Source organism: Ailuropoda melanoleuca, chromosome 7 (assembly GCF_002007445.2).
Source record: "Ailuropoda melanoleuca isolate Jingjing chromosome 7, ASM200744v2, whole genome shotgun sequence".
In the NCBI taxonomy this organism is placed as follows: Eukaryota; Metazoa; Chordata; class Mammalia; order Carnivora; family Ursidae; genus Ailuropoda; species Ailuropoda melanoleuca.
In genome coordinates, this window is record NC_048224.1 from 98,510,553 (window position 1) to 98,517,953 (window position 7,401).

The 7,401-nt window shown below is 37.0% G+C and overlaps 2 pseudogenes; one reads left to right on the plus strand and one right to left on the minus strand.

Moving 5' to 3' along the window:
- Positions 1-723: 723 nt before the first annotated feature.
- On the minus strand, positions 724-1,643 carry LOC109490243 (annotated as a pseudogene).
- Positions 1,644-1,679: 36 nt separating this feature from the next.
- Positions 1,680-3,010, plus strand: LOC100468606 (annotated as a pseudogene).
- The last annotated feature ends 4,391 nt before the right edge of the window (positions 3,011-7,401 follow it).

Below are 7,401 nucleotides of genomic sequence, written 5' to 3' on the forward strand. Positions count from 1 at the left end.
ATAATAATAACAATAATAAAGTAGCATAGGCCAAAGTTTTTATTTGAATTATTATATCATTTGCTGTGTTTTAAGCACACAAATCTAGGTATGAAGTTACTGTGATTTAAATTTTTCTATTACTGTAAATCAAAGAAAATTTTATAATTATATACAAACAGGAATGGAAAAACAAATATTAAAATTATCGGTATTCAGTGGAATAAGTCTATTTCATTAACATTAAATTACTGAATGCAAAATCTGATAAAATTGGCAGTTGGACACAGCTTCTTTTGAGTTTATCATGATTAACACTGAGACTTATCATGGTTCTAAGTCTTACCCAATTTTTCAAATATGAAGTACCATGAAACTTTCTTTTGAATAGAACAACAAAATAGCTTTTGGTCTTTCTTGGCCTGAATACTTATTTGCCAAAGTATTTTTTATTAATTTTTTTAATATATAATTTTCTTAAAGTTTTGTTTAAGGGCAACTGCCATTTTACTGGAAGTCCCATGTGGGACCGGAGGGCAGGGCTGTCACCATGAGTTCTACGAAGGAATAGGGTTGGGGAATACACCTGCTGAGGAGGGTCTGGAGTCCCACATTATCGCCTCACCATCCATAGCAGGAAGGTCACCTTGGTACTTCCAACCCCCCACCACCTCCCAGGCTGGGAAAAGAAGAGCAGAGCAGTGGAGGGGGTCTAAAACCAAATGTGCAAGATTCAGGAACCACTCAGTGTCCAACCAAACCCCTGGCTGGGCTGTTCCTTTTAAGGAAGGGTTGTAGGAAGGAGTCTGCCAGGCATGGACTGGCCCATAGCTGGAGGGAGTATAGGAGTGTAAGTGGAAACCAAAGGAGCTCTCCGGAAAGAAAGCACAGAAACAGATATAAGACCATGAGAGTGTAGGAGAGTTCCCAGAAGGGGGCAGGGCTGGTGAAGGACTGGGCCGGCCACATTTGGGTGCCTCTAAGCAGGCCTGAACCACTTCTGCAGATACTGCCCACTGTTCCGGTACCTGGGGTTCGCCTCCAAGGAGTTGCTCCCAATCTTCTCACACAGGTCAGCAGGGAGCGGCAGTAAAAGAGAAAGGGGGGGGGGCAGAAGGCCCTGGCAGGGAAGTGGTTCTTCCCCCCAACTCCAGTCCCAGCTGCCAGCCAGTTGGCTCTGCAAGTGTAAACTGTGCGGCATTTTGCCCACTACCGTTCACAATTTTCCCAGCATAGTGTCATGCCAGATGTTGGCTCTCCCTGCCCAGTGGGGTCCACCAGCTGGCTCCAAGGTCGCAGGTTCAAGGAGCACTCATAGAAGCAGACGGCCTGGATGAAGTGCTTCTGACAGCCCCAGGGTCATCATTCTGCAGTGAACCAAACTGAAGTTGTATAGCAGGAACTCATCCAGGTGGGTTTTCCAGTTTGTTAGCCATGCAGCAGGCTTTCAGGGTGACCTGCCTGTCACCCTGAGTTGAGAAGATGAGCATCTATGTAGATCAAGGCAGCTCAAGTTTTAGGGCTGAGTACTGGTAATAAGAAAGCTATACATGAAAAGAGCCTCAGAGATAGGTAGAGAATCCCTCTCAGGTATGCAGGTGGGTACTCATCTACCCGAGTTTAAGGAAAATACAGGAGGCTGGGAGAAGAACCACCTGAAACATGTTTAGAGAAAAACAACCTCCAGAGCTCAAACAGCAATGAGTAGTTTGTGTTCCGCACAGGTCAGAAAATGTTACAAATCTTGGCCCAATGAGTACTAAGAAAGGTATTTCTTCAGTAGTGAAATAAGATTAGCCCAAGACTCAAGACTTGCTCTGGCCCTAGGTAAGGTTCGAACTACTTCAAGTAAACCCAGCTGGGTTGAAATCAAACCTCAAGAATATTTTTAGGTATGTAGAAATATTCAGTGCTCAACAAGGTAAAACTGAATTTTACCTGGCATTCAATCAGAAATTACCAGACAAGCAAAGAAGGATGAAGATATGACCCAAATGAGCAGAAATTAAATCAAAGAGAACAGAAATGACACCAAAATAAGCTATAGGCTGAATATCATTATATATATCACTATATATATATATATATATATACACACACACATATATATACACACACACACATATATATGCCAAACTGTATCTATGACGCTGTTGCATTTAATTGTTTACATAAACTATTGCCACAGCAACATGGAGGTTGTTTAAATGTCTCTTTCAATAATGAAGTTTCAGATGTTCAATCTCTACCAAAAATCTACCATTTAAAGATATGGGCACCTGCGGGATGTGGCATGGGGAAGGATCACGGAAGAGATCCAGAGGCGAGGCTCACGCTCCCACCCCCACCCTGGCGCCCAGCTCCCACTGTATTGGCCTGGCTCAGCCAGGATCAAGGAGATCCCTGTCTTCAACAACTATGTGAAGCTGCACTCTCCAAGTTCTGTGAGCCCTACAGTGGAGACCATAGCAAATCATCAGGGAGAGGAACCATTTGGTATGAAAGAGAGATGAAAATGTAATTGCCTTGAAAAAGGATTGTTAATTAGAAGATATAACAACAAACTGATTTATAGACACTATGCAACATTATATTTTGTCTTCTGTGAGGGTCCTTCAGAAAGTGAACTTGGCATTTTAAATCTAATACAATCACACAAGATGCCCAAGATTCATGGATCTCTTACCATGTGTATCCTGATCTTACCTCCAAATCCACCCCCCCTGTCTCCTGAAAATCATTCATAATGTCCCTAGAACTCAAGATACTTGTGGAAACATTACGAACTGGATATAATTTTCCTTGTAGACAAAGTTCACATTCTTGCAGAAATGGTGATGGGGGGATAATGGTATAACATGAATGAGATTGTTACACAAATTGATGTGCAAAATAAACTAGAGAAGTCTGAGGTAGGAGCTCCAGCCCACGTGTATCAGCTATAAAGAATATGAATGTTCCTGAGATCCCAAGAAATAGTAACATTGGTGACATCAGTATAAAAGTGCCAAACCTGCCTTCTTTTAAATAAAAAAAAAATTGAAAAGGCCATTTCCAGATAAAATCCAGGGGGAAAAGCCATCCAAGTTTACCATGCAGTTGTTTACCCAAAATAAAGGAGGAGAGTCTTAACTTTTGCTTTTGGATTTAAGTTAGGGTACTATATAGAAGTTGTATAAAATCAGTATGGAAGTTCAATGTTGCTTTTCTTGTTCAGTGTTTCAAAAAGTGTTTAAGACATTTCTTTAAATTATGTACAATCCAAGATGTTGGTGTTTTGTAGGGATCACAAGAACAGCATTCCATAATTCTTTCTATTATTTGTCACAATTGTAATTTAAAGAATGAAGAATGTACTGTATGAAAACATTGTGACCTTTTTCTCTTAGTTTAAATAAACTCCAAGGTAACTGGACTTCTAAAGCTTTAAAAAATAAAAAAATATATTTTCATGTTTTTTGGAAATTTTTATAGTCTTACTTGCTATTAATTTTTAGTTTATGCATTTAATTTTTAGTTATTGTTATTTGATGGATGTGTCCTTGTTAACTGTATCCTTAAGAAACAATAGTGATGATTGAGATTTTACTTTTGATATTTTATCTTATTACAACCCATTCGGGAAATGGCAAGTTATTGTTTTTATTTTCCTAATCCAGTACTTTTCTTCTGCTACATGTTAATAAATGGCTCCTTTAGACTATTGATTGCTACTATCTGCAACCTACATTTATCACAGCTGCATCACTGTTTTCTATTGCACAGTAATTTGCTCCTCATTTATTTCATTTTGTAACACACAAAAACTAAAAATCATAAATGCCTGGTAATCGGAGACCAAATAGGGTGCATATTTAACGTGATATTGTTTTTTATAACCATTTTATTCAAAAAATAAACAGATATAAAATATAGGTATTATTAACAGAGGAACAAAATTTTTAAAAATAGGGTTAAATGACTGAAAATGAAATGTTCCAAGGTATTTACCACTGATGATAAAAAGCAAACTAACAATATTTCTCTATTTTAACATCCTTTATAATATGCTGCCAAATATATTGAGGTTTGCCAGGTTGGCCCAATTCCACTTACTTCTCATTCCTTACTCTGTGGCTTTTTCCTTCGAGTCATTGAGTTAGCCCCATCCTTCTAATTTTGCTTAAGTTAGCCAAGGTTAGGTCCTGTTGATTGCAGCCAAAGAAATCTTGACACACAGGGTTTTCAGACCATCAACATTCAATCATTATTTTACATGTTATGTGCTAAATATTTTGTTAATTTTTATGTGATATTCAAAAATAAATAGAGCATACATTTTAAGGAACTTAGAGATTTTAAGTATAAATTTGTATAACGAGCATTTGAATCATAATACTTCAGACAAAATTCTAAAAGATTTTTGACAAAATTCCTAAACCATTGTTCATAATGAAAGCCTATGAACAAAAGATTCATAATGAAAATTTAGGCATATACTAATATTATATTCAACCACTTACCTTTTCATCTATTTTCCAGGGAAAAACTAAAGAAAAGGGAAAAGAAAAAGGACTAAAGTTCATCGTTAAATATCATCAAATTAGATTCACTTGAATATGGTAAGTTACTGGATTATATGACCTTTCCTTTCTAAACTATTATCAAAACCCATTATCTGAGTTTTCACTGTTCTACAAATCGTTAATTATTCTAAGCAAAATTAATATCCTCAATTACTACATGATTGAAATATATGGAAAGTCAGATAACTTGTAGAATTAGGGAAGAAAATCTAAGTTAGGTATGAGTAACTTAAATAGCTTGGCTGAGCATTCAAGAAGCACTCTCATAACATTCAAGATAAAATATTCATCCTTTAAAGTCCACAAACTGGATCTTCAACTATTTGGATTTTTCAGGTTCTCAACCCAAATTGAGCTGATGTTAACTAAACTCACAAGAGATTGATAAATAAATCAAATTTCCAATATATTAATTTACTCTAGTGATCACATTTCTAGCTAAAGCAGCTCACTTCCTGGTATTTGAACTATATAAGAAAATTAATTATTGATCAAAAGCTCACCTGATGACCATGGAATGAAGGAATAGAGAAGCAGATACCATCAAGAGAGATTTTATCTATTTCTTGAAGAAACCCAGTAAATTATTCTTACCTCACACAGCAGAGAACACTATCAAGGGGCCAAATTTCTCATATTCCCCCAAATTATTTCTTATTTCTGAGCAGTGATGAACCCATACTGCTGAGTTTTGCTTCTGTTAAATCTGTTTTTCTTATTCTATCCATTTCTCTATTGACAGTTTCACTCTTTTGACATGTTATTATCACCGAGCATGCTGTATATATTGAGTTGTTTATATAAACAGAACACATTAAATATTCTCCTGCTTTTTTTAATGATTAGCTTTCAGAGGTTTACCTGAACTTTGAGTTATTGAAAGGAATCTCTTTCCACCCCAGCAGACTATTTTATCTTTCTTCGACCTCAGATCTTCCATTTCATCTCACACATGAAAATTGGTAATCTATTCATAACTCACATTGTCATGCCCAGGATAAAGCCACCATTACTCTCCTGGAAATATAGGTCAAAAATATAAGATATTTTTCATTATTCTTTCTGTCTTTATATCTTCCATTCACAGTCATCAATTCCTTTTGTGCAATATTTTGTGTTCTGTCTTTTCCATTCTAATTTTCACTGCCCTGGTTGGAATCTTTTTGTATTTGTGCTTGACTACAATAGTTATTTATTCATTCATTTTTCCAGTCATTCAACATATATTTTCTTGAGTTTCTACTATGTGCCAGTCACCGGTCTGAGGATATAGCAGAGATAGACATAAAGGAATCTGAGCTCTTGGGACATTCTACTGTAGGAACACAATAAACTATAACTAGTAAGTCAATAAGTGTACTGGTATGCTACAAATACTTAGAAAAAATAAAATAGGGCAATAGGTAAGAATGGAGTGAGGAAGAATCACTGTGGTCTTTCAGATTGATAATCAGGGGAGACCTTTCTGAAGTGAAATTTAAGCAGAGACTGGAGTGATGTGCAAGAGCAGAGGGATGGGGAAATATGAGTGAATGAATAGTCTCTCAAAAATTGGAGAAGATAAAGGGGAAGATGTTGGGAAGTTTGAAAAAAAGACAAAAGGCAGGGTTGCTGAAGTGGACTGTAAGACAGGGAAAACTGGAAATACGGCTTAAGAGATAGGCAGGAGCCAGTTGATGGAGGGCCCTGTAGGTCATAGTAAAAATTTGGATTTTATTCTGTAGGTATGGGAAATCACTGGAGTGCTGTGAATCCTAAAAGAACACCATGAAATGATCCTTCCGACGGCTGTTCGGAGATGATTGGATTTAGGATAACTTTTGGAGGTAGAATCAGTAGGACTTGATAATGAAATGGAATGTAAGATAAAAATAGAGGACACTGAGGCTTCTAGTCTGAGAAACTGGGGCAGTATATTGTCATTTATTAAGGTGAGAATGAATAAAGGAGACCATAAATTTAATTTAGAAAAATTACGTAGATACGTTTTACAGATTCTCATTCAGTAATGTAAATACAACAAAGACATTCTAGCATATTATCTTCATTTAGTGTGGTCAACTTTTGTTTTAAGGTTTCTTTTTTATTTATTTTAGATGGAGAGAGTATGTGTGCAGAGGGGAGGGGGGGCAGAGGGAGAGGGAGAGAGTCTTAAGCATTTTTGCAGAGCTCAACCCAGAGCTCGATCTCACAACCCTGAGATCAGGACCTGAGATCACAACCTGAGCTGAAAACAAGAGTCTGACGCCTAACTGCCTGTGCCTCCCAGGTACCCCTAGTGTGGTTAACTTTTAATTTCAGGGTTTAGCCACAAAGTCATAAACCGGAGACTAAGAAGCAGTTAGAAATGCATCAGGCATCCTGTGCTTGAACACTGAATAAGAATCTGGAATTCAAATTATAAGTTAAGTAGAAACTTACTTTTTAGAAACACTAGAGGAATATATCTTCTGTAACTCTCTCATTTTGCCCCATGAAAGAACAATAATAAATGCATTGGCGAAAGAGCATTGGTATATTTTATAAATGCTGCAATGATGATAATGTGAATGATGTGCTATTGAAATGGGCTACCTTAACTCAAGAGGATGTTGGGATTTTGGGGTGGCACGGCCTAGAATCAGCATTTGATTCTCCCAAACAAAGAAGGTAAGGCCCTTAATATCCAGCGGAGGCTGGAGAAAGATTATGAAAACACTTTGGCAGGATTCTTTGGTGGGGGCTAACAGATCATGAGAGATTAGGACCAAAACATATGACTAAGTCTCTAAATTCCTATTTATCTGTATGACAAAAAGTTCCATATCTGCCCTTACTTGATCTACAAGGTATACTAAATAAACTTGTGAGCAGAACT